Consider the following 21,565-nt stretch of genomic DNA (forward strand, 5'->3'; position numbering starts at 1 on the left):
TATTCACATTCAAGTCTGACCGACTCCAATGCTCTAGCACTGTACTCCACTACCATCTAATACCTATACTGAATAGGTCTATACCTAAATCCAGCCCCCATGCCTAAACTGCCCTGTTCATCATCTCTATGCTCAGGCCATAGGTCCTGCACTCATATTTATTAAAGACCTTTAAACAAACACAATGTTGGCTATAAAATGAGACCATTTTCAGAAGGGAGTCAGGAACTTGAGCCCAGAAACAATGACTAAGAGAACAACAAACATGTCTTCATAGCCCTGTGATAGAAAGGCACAGTTGTGACTTGAGACACAGGGATATCAAGCAGCTGTCTTTGAGTGGATATATATTTTCATTTCTCTTTGATATAAATACCTAAGATCTGAATGGCTGGGTTAAACACTATATGCACATTTAACTTGTGGAGAGACCTACAGTTTCTCCAAAGTGATTTGAAATTTTACGTTTCCATCACCAGGATATGAGAGATATACAAACTGGCAATTTTGTATATCTTATTTTGTGAAGTCAATATTCAAGTAGTTTGTCAAATTTTCTACTGGGTTGCTTATCTTCTTGTAACTGAGTTGTAATTGTTCTTTTTCGGGATACAAGTCTTGTCAAATATACATATTGGAATGTTTTCTCCCATTCTCTGTCTTGTCTTCTCATTTTCTTAATGGATATCTTTTGAAGAGTAAAAGTTCTGAATTTTTATAAGGTCCAATTTACCATTTTTTTCATTTTTCATGAATATTTTCTACTTTTTAAATAGTTTTACAGCACTAGATTTATATTTAGATTTATTATGCCTTTAAAGTTAATTACTGTGTATGACATGAAGTAATGGCTAATAATGTTCCTATTTAAAAATATATCTTTCTAATTGATTCAGCATCATTTGTTTGAAAAGACTTTTTCCCCCATTGAATTGTCTTGGCATTTTTGTTGAAAATCAATTGACCATGTATTTGTGGACTATTCCTGTGCTTTCTACTGTTTCATTGATCTATATGCCTATCCTCTTGACAATACTCCAATGTCTTAACTGCTGTAGTTTACAGCATATCTTTAAATCAGAAAATATAAGATCTCCAAATTCGCCCTTAAAAAAATTATTTTGACTATTCTAGGTCATTTAAATTTTCATATAAATTTTAGAATTAGCTTATCAATTTCCAAAAACTCTTGCTATATTTTGTTGGAATTGCATAGAATTTAAAGATCAATGTCGGAAGAATTGATATTTTAACAATATGAAGTTTTCCAGTCCATGAGCATGGTACATTGTTCCATTTAGTTAGAGTATCTATAATTTCTCTAAGCAATATTTTGTGAGTTTTAGTGTAAGGTCATAAATGAATGTTATTACATTTCTTTAATAATGAATAATTAATTCAACTTCAATAATCTCATTTTCTAATTGTTTCCAATTGTTTGATGTCAGTATATAAAAATGCAGTTAACTTTTATCCTACAAACTTGATAACTTCATTTATTACTTTTAATAACTGTTTTATCAATTTCTAAGAATTTTCTACATAAACAGTCATGTTGTCCAAAAAAAACACAACAGTTTTACTTCTTCCATTCCTAAGTTTATGCCTTTTTTGAAATTGCCTTGTATGAGAATAGAATCTAAAAAAGAGTGGACATATGTATATGTATAACTGACTCACTGTTATGCAACAGAAACTAACACAACATTATCAGCTATACTCCAATTTAAAAAAATATCTTGCCTTATTGTAACAGCTAAAACCTCCAATACAATGTTGAAACAAGTAGTAAGAGTAGACATATTCATATTGTTCCTGATTTTAAGGGAAAAGCATTTAATATTTAATGATTAAATATAATATTAGCCACAAGTTTTTCCATAGGTGCCTTTTTTTAACACTTAAGTAGTTCCCTACTGTTCCAGTTTTAAAGTTATTTTAAAATCATGAGTAAGGGTTAAATTTTGTATAGTGTTCACTCTTCATTTATTGAAGTATCATACGAATTTCCCCCTTTTTATATTAACATTTATTTTTGAATGTTAAATCAACCTTGCATTCCTTGAATAAACCTCACTTGATCATGTTGTATTACCCTTTTAATATATAACTGGATTCAATTTTTAGGAACTCATCTGTTTATATGTTCATGAGGGCTACCTGTCTAGTTCTTTTTTTCTTTAATACTAATGTCTGCTATGTGGACGATGAGCACAGCATGCAATACAGTGCCAGGGGCTCCCAGTCCTACTTCACGGTGGCCCATGCCATCTCTGAAAGGGTGGAGAAATAGTCGGCCCTCCTCTTCAATGGGACCCTGAAGCATTATCAGCTCCAGGGCCTGGAATGGATGGTTTCTCTGTCTAATAACAATTTGAACAGAATCTTTGTTGATGAAATGGGGCTGGGAAAGACAATACAGACCATTGCACTCATCACTTATCTGATGGATCACAAAAGACTCAATGGCCCCTATCTCATCATTGTCCCCCTTTCGACTCTAACTGGACATATGAATTTGACAAAGCCTCCTTCTGTGGTAAAAATTCCTTACAAGGGCACCCCGCCATGCGTCGCTCCCTTGTCCCCAGTTACGGAGTGGCAAATTCAATGCCCTCCTGACTACTTATGAGTACATTTTAAAGACAAGCACATTCTTGCAAAGACTCGGTGGAAATACATGATAGTGGACGAAGGCCACCAAATGAAGAATCACCACTGCAAGCTGACTCAGGTCCTGAACACTCACTATGTGGACCCCAGAAGGATCCTCTTGACTGGGATCCCCCTGCAGAATAAGTTCCCGGAGCTCTGGGCCCTCCTCAACTTCCTCCTTCCTACAATTTTTAAGAGCTGCAGCGCGTTTGAGCAGTGGTTTAATGCTCCATTTGCCATGACTGGAGAGAGAGTGGACTTAAATGAAGAAGAAACTATATTGATCATCAGGCATCTGCATAAGGTGTTGAGACCATTTTTACTGAGGAGACTGAAGAAAGAAGTTGAATCCCAGCTTCCAGAAAAAGTTGAATATGTGATCAACATATTGAACATATTGAATATGTGATCGATTCTGTATCGCCATATGCAAGTCAAAGGGATCCTTCTCACAGATGGTTCGGAGAAAGATAAGAAGGGGAAAGGAGGTGCTAAGACATTTATGAACGCTATCATGCAGTTGAGAAAAGTCTGCAATCATCCATATATGTTTCAGCACATTGAGGAATCCTTTGCTGAACACCTGGGCTTTTCAAATGGGGTCATCAATGGGTCTGAGCTGCATCGGGCCTCAGGAAAGTTTGACCTACTTGATCGTATCCTACCAACATTGAGAACGACTGATCACCGCGTCCTGCTTTTCTGCCAGATGACGTCTCTCATGACCATCATGGAGGATTACTTTGCTTTTCGGAACTTCCTTTACCTGCGCCTTGATGGTACCACCAATTCTGAAGATCATGCTGCTTTGCTGAAGAAATTCAATGAACCTCTGTCCCGGTATTTCATTTTCTTGCTGAGCACAAGAGCTGGAGGCCTGGGCTTAAATCTCCAGGCAGCTGATACCACGGTCATTTTTGACAGCGACTGGAATCCTCATTAGGACCTGCTAGCACAAGACCACATCCACCGCATCGGCCAGCAGAACAACGTCCGCGTGCTGAGACTCTTCACCGTGAATAGTGTGGAGGAAAAGATCCTCGCAGTTGCCAAGTACAAGCTTACTCTTTTTGTTGCAGTGGTAAATGGGAGTGTTTCCTTAATTTCTCTTTCAGATTTTTCATCATTAGTGTATAGGAATGCAAGAGACTTCTGTGCATTAATTCTGTATCTTGCTACTTTATCAAATCATTGATTAGCTTTTGTAGTTTCCTGGTAGCATCCTTAGGATTCTCTAGGTATAGTATCATGTCATCTGCAAACAGTGACAGCTTTACTTCTTTTCTGATTTGAATTCCTTTTATTTCTTTTTCTTCTCTGATTCCTGTGGCCAGAATGTCCAAAACTACATTGAATCATAGTGGTGAGTGGGGCAACCTTGTCTTGTTCCTGATTTTAGAGGAAATGGTTTCAGTTTTTCACCACTGAGAACAATGTTGGCTGTGGGGTTGTCATATATGACCTTTATTATGTGGAGGTAATTTCCCTTTATGTCTACTTTCTGGAGGGTTTTTAATAAATGGGTGTTGAATTTTGCTGAAAGCTTTTTCTGCATCTATTGAGATGATCATATGGTTTTTATCTTTCAGTTTGTTAATATGGTGTATCACACACTGACTGATTTGCATATTTTGAAGAGCCCTTGCATTCCTGGGATAAACCTCACTTGATCATGGTGTATGATCCTTTTAATGTGCTGTTGGATTCTCTTTGCTAGTACTGTGTTGAGGATTTTTGCATCCATTTCATCAGTGATATTGGTCTTTAGTTTTCTTTTCTTGTGACAGCTTTGTCTGGTTTTGGTATCAGGGTGATGGTAGCCTTGTAGAATGAGTTTTGGGAGTGTTCCTCCCTCTGCTATATTTTCGAAGAGTGTGAGAAGGATAGGTGTTAGCTCTTCTCTAAATATTTGATAGACTTTGCCTGTGAAGCCATCAGGTCCTGGGCTTTTGTTTGTTGGAAGATTTTTAATCACAGTCTCAATTTCAGTGCTTGTGACTGGTCTGCTTATATTTTCTATTTCTTGCTGGTTCAGTCTCAGAAGGTTGTGCTTTTCTAAGAATGTGTCCATTTCTTCCAGGTTGTCCATTTTATTGGCACAGAGTTGCTTGTAGTAATCTCTCATGATCCTTTGTATTTCTGCAGTGTCAGTTGTTATTTCTCCTTTTTCATTTCTAATTCTGTTGATTTGAGTCTTCTCCCTTTTTTTCTTCATGAGTCTGGCTAATGGTTTATCAGTTTTGTTTATCTTCTCAAAGAATCAGCTTTTAGTTTTATTGATCTTTGCTACTATTTCCTTCATTTCTGTTTCATTTATTTCTAATCTGATCTTTCTGATTTCTTTCCTTCTGCGAACTTGGGAGTTTTTCTTCTTCTTTCTTTAATTGCTTTAGGTGTAAGGTTAGGTTGTTTCTTTGAGATTTTTCTTGTTTCTTGAGGTAGGATCGTACTGCTATAAATTTCCCACTTAGAACTGCTTTTGCTGCATCCCATAGGTTTTGGGTCATCATGTTTTCACTGTCATGTTTTCTAGGTATTTTCTGATTTCCTGTGTGATCTCTTGGTTATTTACTAGCATATTGTTTAGCCTCCAATTGTTTGTATTTTTTACAGTTTTTTTCCTGTAATTGATGTCTAGTCTCATAGCGTTGTGGTCGGAAAAGATATTTGATACAATTTCGATTTTCTTAAATTTACCAGGCTTGATTCGTGACCCAAGATTTGATCTATCCACGAGAATGTTTCATGAGCACTTGAGAAGAAAGTGTATTCTGTTGTTTTTGGATGGAATGTCCTATATATATCAATTAAGTCCATCTTGTTTAATGTGTCATTTAAAGCTTTTGTATCATTATTTATTTTCATTTTGGATGCTCTATCCATTGGTAAAAGTAGGGTGTTAGAGTCCCCTAGTATGATTGTATTACTGTTGATTTCCCCTTTTATTGCTGTTATCATTTGACTTATGTATTGAGGTGCTTCTACGTTGGGTTCATAAATATTTACAATTGTTGTATCTTTTTGTTGGATTGATCCCTTGATCATTATGTAGTGTCCTTCTTTGTCTCTTGTAATAGTCTTTATTTAAAGTCTATTTTGTCTGATATGAGAATTGCTACTCCAGCTTTTTCTTGATTCCCATTTGCCTGGATTATCTTTTTCCATCCCCTCACTTGCAGTCTGTATGTGTCCGTACGTCTGAAGTGGGTCTCCTGTACACAGCATGTATATGAGTCTTGTTTTTTTGTCCATTCAGCCAGTGTATGTCTTTTGGTTGGAGCATTTAATCCACTTTCATTTAAGGTAATTATCGATATGTTTGTTCCTTTTACCATTTTCTTGTTTTGTTTTTGTTTTTGTAGGTCTTCTCCTTCTTTTGTGTTTCCTGCCTAGAGAGGTCCTTTAGCGTTTGTTGTAGAGCTGGTTTAGTAGTGCTGAATTCTCTTAGCTTTTGCTTATCTGTAAAAGTTTTAATTTCTCCATCAAATCTGAATGAGATCCTTGCTGGTAGAGTAATCTTGGTTGTAGGTTTTTCCCTTTCATCACTTTAAATATGTCCCGCCACTCCCTTCTGGCTTGCAGAGTTTCTGCTGAAAGGTCAGCTGTTATTCTTATGGGCATTTCCTTGTATGTTATTTGTTGCTTTTCCCTTGCTGCTTTTAATATTTTTCTTTGTATTTAATTTTTGATAGCTTGATTAATATGAGTCTTGACGTGTTTCTCCTTGGATTTATCCTTTATGGGACTCTCTGCACATCCTGGACTTGATTCTTTCCTTTCCCATGTTAGGGAAGATTTCAACTATAATCTCTTCAAATATTTTCTCAGACCCTTTCTTTTTCTCTTCTACTGGGACCCCTATAATTCAAATGTTGGTGCATCTAATATTGTCCCAGACGTCTCTGAGACTGTCCTCAATTCTTTTCATTCTTTTATTTTTATTCTCCTCTGTGGTAGTTATTTCCACTATCTTATCTTCCAGGTCACATATCCGTTCTTCTTCAGTTATTCTGCTATTGATTCCTTCTAGAGAATTTTTAATTTCACTTATTGTGTTGTTCATGATTGTTTGTTTGCTCTTTAGTTCTTCTAGGTCCTTTTTATTTCTTGTATTTTCCTCATTCTTTTTCCAAGATTTTGGATCATCTTTACTAGCATTACTCGGAATTCTTTTTTAGGTAGACTGCCTATTTCCTCTTCATTTGTTTGGTCTGGTGGGTTTTTACCTTTTTCCTTCATCTGCTGCGTATTTCTCCATCTTCTCATTTTGCTTAACTTACTGTGTTTGGGGTCTCCTTTTCGCAGGCTGCAGGTTCGTAGTTTCCATTGCTTTTGGTGTCTGCCCTCAGTGGGTAAGGTTGGTTTAGTGGGTTTTTAGGCTTCTTGGTGGAGGGCACTGGGGCCTGTGTTTTTGTGGATGGAGCTGGATCATGTCTTTCTGGTGTGCAGGATCTCATCCTGTGGTGGTTTTGGGGTGTCTGTGAACTTATTATGATTTTAGACAGCCTCTCTGCTAATGGGTGGTGTTGTGTTCCTGTCTTGCTAGTTGTTTGGCATGGGGCGTCCAGCACTGGAGCTTGCTGGCCTTGGGTGGAGCTGGGTCTTAGCATTGAGACGGAGATATCTAGGGGAAGTCTCGCCAATTGATACTACATGGGGCTGAGAGGTCTCTGGTGGTCCAATATCCTGAACTCGGCTCTCCCACCTCAGAGGCTCATGCCTGACACAAGGCTGGAGCAGCAAGACCGTGTCAGCCACATGGCTCAGAAGAAAAGAGAGAAAAAGAGAAAGAAAATAATAATAACAAAAAAATAAAATAAAATAATTAAAATAAAAAAGTAATAATAAAAAAGGGAGAGATCAACCAAACCAATAAACAAATCCACCAGTGATAACAAGCACTAAAAACTATACTAAGATAAATATAAAAATCAGAAACCAGTCAGTCGCAGACCAGTCAGTCCCAAGTCTACAGTTGCTCCCAAAGTCCACCTCCTCAATTTTGGGTTGACTTGTTGTTTAATCAGGTATTTCACAGATGCATGGTACCTCAAGTTGACTGTTGGGATTCAATCCACTGCTCCTGAGGCTGCACGGGGAAAATTCCCTTTCTCTTCTTTGTTCACACAGCTCTTGGGGTTCAGCTTTGCCTTTGGCCCCACCTCTGCATGTAGGTTGCCCTCAGGCATCTGTTCCTGCTCAGACAGGATGAGGTTAAAGCAGCGGCTGTTTAGGGGGCTCTGGCTCACTCATGCTGGGGGGAGGGAGGGGTATGGTAGTGATAATTGGAATGCGGGGCAAGCCTGCAACAGCAGTGACCAACATGACTTTGCAACAGCCTGAGGCATGCTGTGTTCTCCCAGGGAAGTTGTCCCTGGATCATAGGACCCTGGCAGTGGCGGGCTACACAGGCTTGTTGGGGGGTGGGGGCCGCATGTGGATAGTGACCTCTGCTTGCACACAGGATTCTTGGTGGCTGCAGCAGTGGTGGTAGGGTTTCATGCCTGTCTCTGGTGTCCAAGCTGATAGCTGCAGCTCGTGCCCATCTCTGGAGTTCGTTTAGGTGGTGCTCTGCCTTCTGTGGGCAGTCAGGGAAGGAATCCCCTCTCCTCACGCACCCCAAAACAATGGTCTCTTGCCTGTTAGGCAGGTCCAGACTTTTTCCCAGACTCCCTCCCAGCTAGCTGTGGTGCACTAGCCTCCTTCAGGCTGTGTTCACGCAGCCAACCCCAGTCCTCTCCCTGGGTTCTGACCTCTGAAGGCTAAGCCTCAGCTCCCAGCCCCCACCCACCCTGGTGGGTGAGCAGACAAGCCTCTCAGGCTGGTGAGTGCCGGTCGGCACTGATACTCTGTGTGGGAATCTCTCCACTTTGCTCTCTGCACCCCTGTTGCTGCGCTCTCCTCCATGTCTCTGAAGCTTCCCCCACCCCCCAACCCCCATCTCTGCCAGTGAAGGGCCTTCCTAGTATGTGGAAACTTTTCCTCCTTCACAGCTCCCTCCCAGAGGTGCAGGTCCCATCCCTATTCTTTTGTCTCTGTTTTTCCTTTTTTCTTTTGCCCTACCCAGGTACGTGAGGATTTTCTTGCCTTTTGGGAAGTCTGAGTTCTTCTGCCAGTGTGCAGTAGGTGTTCTGTAGGATTTGCTCCACGTGTAGATGTATTTTTGATGTATTTTTGGTGAGGAAGTTGACCTCCACGTCTTACTCCTCCACCATCTTGAAGGTCCCCTCATGTTGTGATTTATATTCTTTCTCTTTTTGTCTTGGTAATTCCTATTAGGTATATTTCAATTTCTTTTTTTATTATTATTATCATTAGACTTTATTTTTCAGAGCAGTATTAGGTTTTTTTTTTAGAGCAGTTTTAGGATTAGAGAAAGCTGAGTGGAAAGTACAGAGTTTCTATAAACCCCCCACCTCCAGTTTTCCCTATTATTAACATCTTGCATTGATGTAGCATTTTTGTTGCAATTGATGAGCTAATATAGAGACATCATTATTAACTTAAGTCCATAGCTTACATTATGGTTCATTCTTTGTGTTTTATAGTCTATGGGTTTTGATAAATGTATAGTGACAGGTATCTACCATTACTGTATCATACACAATAGTTTTAATACCCTAAAATTCTCCTGTGCTCTACCTATTCATCCCTCCCTCTCTCATTCTAAACTGTTTGCAACCACTGATCTTTTTTACTGTCTCTATAGTTTTTGCCTTTTCCAGAACATCATACAGTATGTAACCTTTTCAGACTGGCTTCTTTTACTTAGCAATATGCATTTAAGTTTCTTCCATGTGTTTCATGGCTTAATAGCTCACTTTTTATTGCTTACTAATATTCCATTTGATTGATGTACCAGTTTACCTATTCACCTATTGAAGGACATCTTGGTTGCTTCCAAGTTTTGATAATTATGAGTAAAGTTGCTATAAACATCCAGGTTTTTGTGTGAAAGTAAGTTTTCAACTCATTTGGGTAAATGCTAAGGAGCACAACTGCTGGATCATCTTATGAGTATGTTTAGTATTACAAGAATCTACCAAACTGTCTTCCAAAGTGGCTGTACCATTTGCATTCCCACCAGAAACGAATAACAATGATGTTGAGCATTTCTTCATATGCATATCTGTCAAATGTATATCTTCTTTGTAAGATGTCTGCTCAGATCTTTTGCCCATTTTAAAGTGGGTTGTTTGTGTTCTCCTTGTTGAGTTTTGAGAGCTCTTTGGGTATTCTGGATACCAGTCCTTTATCAGATATATGTTTTGCAAAGATGCAAAGATTTTCTTCCAGTCTCTGGTTTGTCTTTTCATTCTCTTAACAGTGTCTTTGCAGACAAAACATTTTCCTATTTTAATGATGTCCAGCTTATCAACTCTTTCTTTCAGGGATCATGCTTTTGCTATTATCAGATAGGTCACTGCCAGACCTAAGGACACCTAGAGTTTCTCCTATGTTATCTTCTAGGAGTTTTATAATCTTGCATTTTGCATTTAAGTCTACTATCCATTTTGAGTTAATTCCTGTGGAAAAGGTAAGTTCTGTGTCTAGATTCATTTTTTTGCATGTGTACGTCCAGTTGTTCTAGCACCATTTGTTGAGACGACTACCCTTTCTCCATTGAACTGTCTTTGCCTCTTTGTCAGAGATCAGTTGATTCTATATGTCAGGGTCTATTTCTGTGTTTTCTGTTCTGTTCCATTGATATACTTGTCTATTCTTTCACCAGTACTACCCTATCTTGATTACTGTAGCTTTACAGTATGTCGTGAAGACAGGCATGGTCAGTTCTGACTTTGCTCTTCCCCTTCAATATGTGCTGAGTATTCTGGTTCTTTTGCCTTTCCATATAAACTTTAGTATCAGGTTGTTGATATCCACAAAATGACTTGCTGGGATTTTGATTGGGATTACAGTCCTATAGATATCAAATATTCAAGATGACTGATAGAAGAAAGAGAACTGTCAACCTGAAATTCTATATCTAAAAGAATTATCAAGTGAAAATGAAGATGAAATAACCTTTTAGGTGAATGAAAAACAGTAATTCATTGCCACCAGAACTACACTAAAGAAAATGCTAATGGAAATTCATCAAGCTGAAGGGAAATGATACCAAAAGGAAGACTGGATCTTTAGGAATGAATGAAGAACACTGTAAATTATAAATACTTGGGTAAATATAATAGAGTATTTTTTTAGCTTATTTAAAATATACAGGACTATTTAAAACAAAGTTATAATACTGTCCTGTGGGGTTTATAGCATATATAGATGATATATATAACAATATCATTCATTTACTGAACTTCAGTTGCAACAGGAAAAAAAAATAACTAAACTTGGTTGTTTAGATGAACAGTATAAAATCTTCAAAGTTTCTCTAAATAATGCTAACTCATGAATTTTCACCGACTTCAGAAAAAAAATTTTGTTAAAACAATTTCTACACTGACCATTAACCCAAATTGCAAATTTTACATAACCATGGGAGTTTTAAGATTCTCTAGTGTTTAGATGATAATTTTAAGGCCCAGCTAGTGTAGGCAGCTGATCCCAGTTCACAGCTGAAACTAGGATCTAGGTTCCCAGACTCCTCATCAAGTACTCTGTATCTCTTTGGTTTCTTTTATCCTTATTTGCCTTCATGTCATGGTCCATGTTATTTTTGATTCTCTCTTTTAAAGTTTTTTTTGGAAACCTGCTTTCTTAGAGTTTTCCATACACAGGAACTGTTTCTTCTACTCCTCACATAACCCTTCCAATGCCTACACCTAAGAGGGTTCTACAAACAGTGGCCTCAAAAATTCTTGCTGAGTAAATGAACCCTTGTAAGTGAATATAAGCCATGTGAAAGTTCAAAGGGACTTCAAGGAAGTGTACGAAACAGGAAGCGGCACTTGCACTGCTTAAAAAATAAACAGAAAAAGCAAACTCTGAAGTGACCCAGACACTGTCCCTTCCCAAGCCATCCCTGACCAGATTTGCTGAAACATAGGCAGACTTTCATCCTTCCTGGAGTCAGCATGTGTTCCAGTTGAGCTTATTGTTTTCCTTTCAGCTTCCCTATAACTCAGCCTCTGTTTACATTTAATAAACTAAACGTGTTTCTCTAGGCTGAGATTTAAACCAGCATTTGATCCCTAGCGTTTTGCACAAGAAACGATGCAAATGGTGATACAGCTGCTTGTGCCAGCTTCAAGTAACAGCAGCATAATTTTCAACAAATCATCATTTAAGCAGAAAATGAAATTGTTTTATTTTTAGATGATCACTTAGACCTTGATTCATTTTAACATCATAATAAGCCTCTATATTGTGGAAGACATGAGTCCTCCAGATAAATTTCCCTCTCTCAAAGGTTTCTTGATTGAGAGTAGAGAACCCAAAACGCAGAACAAAAAGCTTGGCCAATTTGCAATCCATCCAAGTAGCAATCATGTGGAATTGTATGATTTGTAGAGTACCTAGAAACTTTTTAGTACACTGTAGCTAGAAAAATTCAATAATGATTTATGTTAAAGAAAGTAACAAGTTGAAAAGTTTACTAGTAATTCAAAGGTGCTATTTGTGCCATAAATTACTTAGTTCCCTAGTATTCTTAATTTAAGGTAGTAATTATATAGTACTGGTAGAATTCTCAAGCTAAATAAAGATTCATAACATCTCTCTACCTATCCCTTCCTTTCCATTTCCTCTGTGTGCATCTTTTTCCAATCTTCTCCCTTTTGTTCATGGTTGGTTGTAGTAGCTACCTCACTTGTTTCCTAAAGTCCCTCTGCCCACTTTAACCTGTGCTGCCAATTATTTTTCCAAACACATTTTTTTCACCAGTTACTTCCTTGCTTAAATTATCTTAGTAACTCTGGTTATCTACTTTATATATCCCAAATTCCTTAGCTTCACATTCCAAGTCCCATGACCTAACACCCAACTCCCCTATTTAGCAACTGCAGCCCCCCGCCCCCAACGCCTGTCCCTTCCATCTCGGCTGGACACATTTATTCTCTCATGTATTCCTCCTCTTCTCTCTGATCCCAACTCACCCCCATGGGAAGCAGACACCTTGCGCCCTCTTGTCAACCCATCCAAACACTACAGCCCACAGCATATCTCATACTCAGTATCACTTGATAATAGATTCGTAACTCTTGCTGAGTTTTCCTTTTCAGTGTTTAATTTATATTTGGTGACCTCAAAAGAAAGTTATTCTCTTAATCATATCCTCACTCTTCCCTAAAGATGATTGAGGATCAAGGGCCACACACTCCACCCTTTCTTCTTCCTGCCCATCCACAGAGTTATGAACTAAAGAGGTCCAGGTCTGGCTCCAAGCAAGGCCTAATCATTTCTCTGAGCTGTAGTTTTCTCATGTATGAAATGGAGACAGCACCCACCTCAAAGGATTATTGTAAGTATCAAATAAGAAATCTATAAAAGGTATTTAAAGCATCTGCTGCAGCATAAGCACTTAGTAATAGCTATTATTATTTTTCATATTTAAATTATTACCACTCCTTCTTGTTTTTGTTTTTTATTCTATGCAACTTTTAAAGGCCTGGAGACAGTTTCCAAGAAGACGTGAGGGTGGCTGAGGCATGTGTAGCTGTGGACAAATGGGCCTAACTCACCTTCCTTTGCTCTCCACATTTCTCTGTCAATTTCTTTGAACCCTAAGAAGTGAGGTCATTTACACCATGACAGTAAAAGGATATGACACTCAGAGTTGGACTTTTATTGGAACTAGAAAAATCAGGCCCTTATCCTGCTTTAATCTGGGTCTATGGAACCAACTAATACTGTCAAAAAAGTCACTGGATGGGATACTTGCAATAATTAGATCCTAGTAGTTCATGCGTGGTGAGTACTGTTAGGACCTTGTTAACAAAGATATTAGCATGCTGATGGCCACCAGCAGATAAGGTCAAAAGAACTGAGACTAGGCTGTGTAGCACTGAGGATGCAGCACTGCTGCCTGCTTGGAAAGATCAGAGTCACCTTCTACTCCATACACTCTACTAAAAGCCGAACCACTATTATAGGAAATCAACTGCTAAGTCACTTCTATTTTGCCAAAATTTGTTAGTTTTAGACAGAGCTAACTTCAGAGAAAATAGTTCTTTCACAGAGACTCTCTAGGGACATTTTTTTCCTTTTACTTTGCTGGTGGTCTGGACCTGTTGCTTGAGGTAAAGAAACATGATTCCATAAAAGTCAATGCCTTCCTTTCTCCCTCCACTCCGTTTTCCTGCCTTTCAACATATGACTGTCAACAGCTCATGGGTATTCTGTGCACAATTCGAAACTGTTTACCAAGAGCAACTTTCCGACCAACTGTTTGAATGTGGGTAGGACACTCTGTACTCTGAAAACTTTCAAAGGTTCTTCAGGGCCTAGAAAAAGGCCAAACTCCACTGGCTTGTATTCAGAACACTCCAAAATTTTATTCCAGCCTATCTCTCGAGTCTAATCTCCCAGAACCTCCTATAGCATACCTCATGTTCCAGCCTAATTCATTCATTCATCCAAGACATAGTTATTGAACACGTACTTTGAGCCAGACCCTGTACTAGGTACTGAGGATTCATTGATGACACAGTTTCTGAGCCAGTGGAAATTAGAATCTAGCAAGAGACAGATATTAAGAAAATTAATTACTCAAAAATTTAAATACAATTGTGGTAAGCACAACACAAATATATTGAGCAAGTGTGCAATGACAGTGTATAACAACAGAGTGCTTTACCAAGCCACTGGACGTTAAACTTTGTGAAAATTATGTATAATCTGGACTGTAAGATTCAACAGATGTTAGTCAGGTGAAATTAGAATGGACAAAAGGAATATTCCAAGCTGAGGGATGGGTGTGGTTGAGCAGAGTATCAGCAGTTAAGTCTGAAGAATAAGTCAATCATGAGGGACTTGTGAAACAATTTAAATATTTGACCACTTTTCTTTCACATCATGAGATTTCCTGCTTTGGGGTTTTGTGCCCTGCGTTCCCTCCTCCCTATGTATCTAAATATGATTGATCCTAAAAAGCCAACTTCACGTGCTGTGCCCTCCATCCAGGGATCCCTGTTCATTGAAACTGGGCACACCAAGGTAGAAAGGGGTTCCTGTGGTCCTCAGTCCTCAGTGGCTTCTGTTTAAATGCCTTGACTACATCGTTCCTACACAGCTCAACTTCTGTGCCTCAGAAATCTAGAAATTCATAGAAACCCAGCCTCCCTATGCACACAATGCAGGAGTTGTCTATAATGTTTATCAGATAAACATCCTTAGTGCTTCCACCAAACAGTTTGGGAGTCCACTTTTCTCTGAACCCTCTTTACCCCCCAGATTTTTTATTAGTGTCAGCTAACTTGCTCCCCTCTGTTTTCACGATCCTCAAACGTCCTTGGCATGATCTCAGTAAATCCAGGCTTTGAGAAAGCAAAGCTGGGAAGACACAATGTTTTACAATCACCTTTTGCTTTTGGCCCCCTAATTTAGGCACTGGAAGGTCTGAGGAATAAATAAAAGGAAAACATAAATATCCTGCTGTATTTTCACTTACCAATTAGATGGGAACCCTATCTGTGGTGTGAGTAGGATTTTCACAGCAGTAGCTCCAACACACAGAAAAATGCTGATATCTTCCCCAGCTTTTCCAGGGGACCAGTTGATGAGTCTGTGAAATGGACAATTTTCTTGCCTCTCTTTGGGTATCTCTTGCTTTCCCAACACTGACCACAGAATATCCCCCAGTCCGGATAAGGCTTAATGGTCTTACTTTACCATGGGATTAGACAAAAGCAACACTATGAAGATTCAGTTCTGGCAAATCATGAGGGCTGCCCTTCTACCCAGACTCTAGCCACATCTTTAACTTTCTCTGTGGTATCACTTGGAAGGATGCCCATATTATCATTCAAACTCACTTTGGACAGTGAAAGGGCTATATATAATTATGCTGGGCAACAGGCATAAACAGACTGTTCTAAGTAAACTACGACTTAGGTCATCATATCAGTCATTCCCCAGGCTCTAGGCCGCAGATTTCAGGCACCTACATTACAGGACAGAGCAGGAGGGTATCTGCTATGTAAACACTCAGGCCTTCCCCTACCCAGGGATCCATGGGCAGCCTGATTACTGTTCCATCCTCTTTCTTCCCCTCTCTTCTCTTCTAGTTTGTGATGTTTGATTATAGTCATGGTCCTTCTCTGGTCTCTCAAACCCAAAACATGCCTTAACTCCCATGTTACTAGCAATAGATTCTCAGAAGGCTATCTTAGAAACATTCACCCTTCAAGACTACATAGCCATCTTCTAAGTTTCTTTTTGAAATATTATCTCCAATTTTAAGACCCATACTCTCTGTCTTAAGGCACCATATTAGTAGCTGATATAAAGGCAAATAACTTTGATGATGTTCCCTGCTCCTTTCTCCTGGCCGTCTGGCTCTCTGAAGACTATGACTAGGATTCTGACCTGATATCCCAAAAATACACTATAAAGTGGCTGTTAAAACATTTAATATTTCAGTAACTTTTTTCTCTGGGGGGTGGGGTACATGGGCCTCTCACTGTTGTGGCCTCTCCCGTTGCAGAGCACAGGCTCCAGATGCCCGGCCCAGCGGCCATGGCTCACGGGCCCAGCCGCTCCGCAGCATGTGGGATCTTCCCGGCCCAGGGCACGAACCCGTGTCCCCTGCATCGGCAGGCGGACTCTCAACCAACTGCGCCACCAGGGAAGTCCCACATGGTAACGTTTTAATAAATAATCTGTCACAGCTATAAATAATCAATTCTTCCTTTTCATAACCATAGCACACTGTACCTTATTACTTTTGGCTTTCTGCGTATGAATATATTTGTATATATATACATGTGTATCTTTATTTGTCAGGTAATAAGATTTGTAAAGGTAGTAATACAACTTATTCTTCTTTCTTTAGTGCCTCATAATAACCAGCATGAAGTAGGCTCTGAATAACCGTTTGAAAAATGAATGAATGAATGTTTATAAAGCAATGATAATGCTATTTCAAATTTTAAATGGAAATTATGATTTCCAAATAGGAAAAAGTAAGATTAAAAATGCTGATACAGGGCTTCCCTGGCGGCGCAGTGGTTGAGAGTCCACTTGCCGATGCAGGGGACACGGGTTCGTGCCCCGGTCCGGGAAGATCCCACATGCCGCGGAGCGGCTGGGCCCGTGAGCCATGGCCGCTGAGCCTGCGCGTCCGGAGCCTGTGCTCCGCAACGGGAGAGGCCACAACAGTGAGAGGCCCGCGTACAGAAAAAAAAAAAAAAAAAAATTCTGATACAAGCAATTTATTTTATTCCCGAAGTCATTCAACTGCTATCAAACATCATTCTAACTATACATGCTCGAAAGGCTAGATGTGGTTTAAAGTATTAGATTTCTGACTAAACTAAGGAATAGGCCAGGAATCATCATTATTTAGTATTAGTAACTCACTCCTTGGGAAGATATTCTTGTCTCAAGACTACTAAAGAAATGAATTGACATTCTTATCTCCCAAACCTAAGTATCTTGAATTGTTGTCAGCTCAGTATGAACTGACATACTCAGTATGAACCCTCAGCTAAGTCTGAACACTCAAGGTCTAGGTCTACAGACCTAGACAAAGGTTATACTACAAGTTTGTTCCCAAGGACAAACATTGGGTTTTAGCCACCAAAAGATAATCAGATGATAGCAATATGTGGGTATATTATAGATGCATTGCACAAATCTTCACAGTTGCAAATTGCACTGCTTATGGATTTTCTTAATAATTTTTATATGCACAATCCACCCTACTGAGGCTAGCAAATACCTTGCTTTAGAGGACTGAAATTAGTTCACATTCAAATCAAGTGATGAGTAACATAAGGAAATACTTTACAGAAACATAAAATTCCTTAAGGCTTTAGAGCTCAAATTTTCTTCCTTATTTTATGCTCTTAAAACATTAATTATTACAGGGCACTCATATAGAAACACACAGGGGAACAAGACCAACTGTGTTTGTCTTAGAAATACATTTGCTTCTGTGAAAGGACCATGTTCATTTTCTATTTAAACCCAATTTATCTTGTCACATTGTTAGATTAAGGCATTTCCTAAATATTTTAGTGTCAAATAAAACCATCACCCTCATTAGCTTGAGGAAATTGGAAAGATCAAATTGATGAGAGGTGTCAAGAGTTCTAAGTTTTTAATTTTGATTGTGGCAAATAGCCCAGCCCCATGCTATTCATTAATAGCATAAGCTAATCTGGAATGTACCTGTCCATACACACACACACACACACACACACACACACACACGGTGTGTGTGTGTGTGTGTGTGTGTGTGTGTGTGTGTGTGTGTGTGTGTGAGAGAGAGAGAGAGAGAGAGAGAGAGAGAGATTGTGGTGTTGTTTTGGGTTTTCCCTCAGGCACTCTAGCATTCAAGCCTTTTGAATTCTTCTCAGCATTTTTTGCTTGAGAAGAAATCATTTTGGGAAAGCATTAAAAACATAGCAAATGTCATTGTAACATAAACAACATTCTTAATCCTATAGCAATGTCCTTTGGCCCTGGACACCTGCTCTCCAATAAATACACCGAGATTACATTCTCCTTTGAACCCACTAAAATCCGATTTTATATCATTGATTTGGTCAAGGACTAAACATGCAAATCCTGGAGGTATTCACCTTCCCACTCCAATACCAATACCAATAACAACAACAACAACAAAATTCCCTTGACTCAAGCAGAACCTATTAATAGACAGTAATAGTGATTATTGCTGACCACAAAATATCACTCTTAATAACATTCCAGTAACCAAAATATGTTACTGGGGCTCTGGAAGAAGCTAAATTCTAATGAGTAATTCATGCAAGGAGATAAGATTGAATAACGACAAAAAGGGATTTCTAAAAAAAATACATGGGCCTTATATTTTATAGAAAGACCAGGACAAAAGCATAAGGACCTCAGTATCAGTGCTTTATTTTACTACTACAAAGATGATTTTTTTTTTTGCAGGGCCTCTCACTGCTGTGGCCTCTCCCGTTGTGGAGCACAGGTTCCGGACACGCAGGCTCAGCGGCCATGGCTCACGGGCCCAGCCGCTCCGTGGCATGTGGGATCTTCCCGGACCGGGGCACGAACCCGTGTCCCCTGCATTGGCAGGCGGACTCTCAACCACTGCGCCAAAAGGGAAGCCCCAAAGACGATATTTTGAGGGCAGAGTTAACCTTTAGCTGCACATTCTCCAGCTCTGATTTCACCCTGTAATGTCAAAGAATGTTCTCAAAGAAGAAAGCCAAAGGAATAAAAATTCTTGTTAAGTGTTCAACAATTTTCACTGACACTAGCTCCTTCATTTGCATAAATTGTTAGGTAGCCAAAACAATCAATCAACAAATATTTATTATGCATCTGCTTTATTCAGGGTCCTGTGCTAGCTACAGAGGGTACAAAGATGTATAAATCACAATCTCACCCTCTAAGAGCTTATACTCTAACTCCAGAATTGCAAATTTACGGCACATGTGCCATTATTCCCTCCTCATAGATTCTGACTGACACAAAGTTCAACTCTTTGTTAAAGAGGCATCAACCATATATTATGTCTGCCTTACTCCAACTTGGTGCATGAAGAATTGAATAGCTCTGCACCAAAGGTTTAACCCCTTTGTAGCTCCATGCATGTGCAGCCTATGAACACCTTAAGATGGAATGGAGAGTTGGTTCATCATATGTGCCAACTATAGTAGGTGGGTATCAGAAGCCTATGAAGCGGACTTCCCTGGTGGCGTGGTGGTTAAGACTCGGGGTTCCCAATGCAGGGGGCCCGGGTTCAATCCCTTGTCAGGGAACTAGATCCCACATGCATGCCGCAACTAAGAGTTCACATGCCATAACTAAGGAGCCCGCCTGCTGCAACTAAGAGGTTACACCTTACCCCGTGGGTCAGGATGGCTACCTGATGTAAGGGTGTAAAAAAGACCCCCTTGCCTTTGGGAAGGACAATTTCTGCAGCAACATTCACACTCCAGAGCTCCCCGTGGGAAGAGGCCAAGGCTAGATTTCTCTTGCAACATATGTTTGCTTGACTTCTGCTCTATTATGCTTCCTTCATTCCCTTACAGGTTTCTCTAGAGAACACTCCCTCTATAAATAACTTCCACAAAAATCTCATGCTTCTAGAAACCTTACCCAAAACCATTGGTACCAGGAGTAGATCTACCGGGGATGAAGAATATAAAGTTGGTTGAGGGAGAATTTTTTTTTACTAGTGCAACTCTCTTCCTGTTTCTCAGTTTAATACCATGGGAAGGGATTCTTGAGTTGGCTTATATACACTTGTGGGATGGCTCTTAAAATCTTGAAAAAGGTGATGGCCCACTTTAAACGTATGCCAGAATTTCTGTGACAGGCTGTGGAGGAAGAAATTAACAGGTTCAGAGTAGTGGATAGAATAGAACTATCATACAAGGTCATAAAATCCACCAGCTGACTACATTTCTGGAAACAGCCAGGGAACATTCCCCTTGCCAAGGCAATAAGGAACGCTCAGGTGAGGGGTCACCAGCATCACTGAAAAGTCAAAGTTCAAGTGTGGTGGTTCTCTGGAGACCAGTACTAATCGTCAGAGGAACTGTTGCAGAACTGGGCGCCTCAGCAACAGTAGGGAATCCAAAGTAGGAAAAGCTAAAAGGTAGCATTTAACCATCATTGACAAGGAAGAAGTAATTATTCAAAATGGGGAACAAGTTGGAATGGTAGCCAAGAAAGCCTGACTCAAAGGGACCTATGGGGGCTTCCCTGGTGGCGCAGTGGTTGAGAGTCCGCCTGCCGATGCAGGGGACGCGGGTTCGTGCCCCGGTCCGGGAAGATCCCACATGCCGCGGAGCGGCTGGGCCCGTGAGCCATGGCCGCTGAGCCTGCGCATCCGGAGCCTGTGCTCCGCAACGGGAGAGGCCACGACAGTGAGAGGCCCGCGAACCACAAAAAAAAAAAAAAAAAAAAAAAGGGACCTATGGATATCACTCATACTCACTTCTTATGTATCCCTAAAGGCAAGATAGTCAAATATCCAACAAGCGCATTGCATAATACAATCAACAGAGATTAAGAAAGGATGAGGAGAAGGCTGAGATCGGGCCTCCTAGGAAAGTCACGATCCCTTTCCCCACTTCCAGACCTAAGCCAGCTCTCTGACCCAGAACAAATCTACTGACAGAAAGCTGGTTCCCCTTGAGGAAGGCCCTACAACATCATAGCCAATATACAAAGCAGTGATTCCCCCAGACTTTCTGCCAAACAGACCTATGACCATTTACTTGGTTGGCTGTACACTGGAGAAAGGGGACATTCAGCTCTTTCACATATCTGAATAACCCCATATCAATTAAAGGAATTAAATTCATTCATTCACCAGTTGTTTCACTGGCAAATTCTATCAAACAATTAAGGAAGAAATGATATCAATATTATACAAACTTCTAGAAAATTGAGGAGAGAATACTTCCCATATTCCCACATCCATAAATACCAAACCCAGGCACTAATATGTGAGGACTCAAAGCTCCATTACGGCCTCCCTATTAGAGCAGGGGTATATGGAAACTGAGCAATAAATGGATTTCTGGACTAACGTCATCTACGGTGAGTCCACTGAGTCCACAGACACATCCAGTGGTATTTTCCCAGTTTCCAAATGGATAATTGGACTAGCCATCTCAGACACTGACATGACCCTAATGTAGGCTCTTTTGAGCCTAATGAATAAAACCACTAAACTAGTGAAGACGAAGCAGAAACCCCTGAAATTGCCACTCCCTGTTCGCAACTAAGATAGTAAATAAAAAATATACTGCACCCTCAGTAGAATAGCAGACATTAGCATCACCCT

At 39.8% G+C, this 21,565-nt stretch overlaps 1 pseudogene; it reads left to right on the forward strand.

Moving 5' to 3' along the window:
- The first annotated feature begins 2,295 nt into the window (after nucleotides 1-2,295).
- Nucleotides 2,296-3,598, forward strand: LOC113623011 (putative global transcription activator SNF2L2 pseudogene; annotated as a pseudogene).
- Nucleotides 3,599-21,565: the final 17,967 nt, after the last annotated feature.

This window comes from Aethalodelphis obliquidens, unplaced genomic scaffold (assembly GCF_003676395.1).
Source record: "Aethalodelphis obliquidens isolate GAN/ISIS:26980383/991018 unplaced genomic scaffold, ASM367639v1 scaffold10, whole genome shotgun sequence".
Taxonomy (NCBI): Eukaryota; Metazoa; Chordata; class Mammalia; order Artiodactyla; family Delphinidae; genus Aethalodelphis; species Aethalodelphis obliquidens.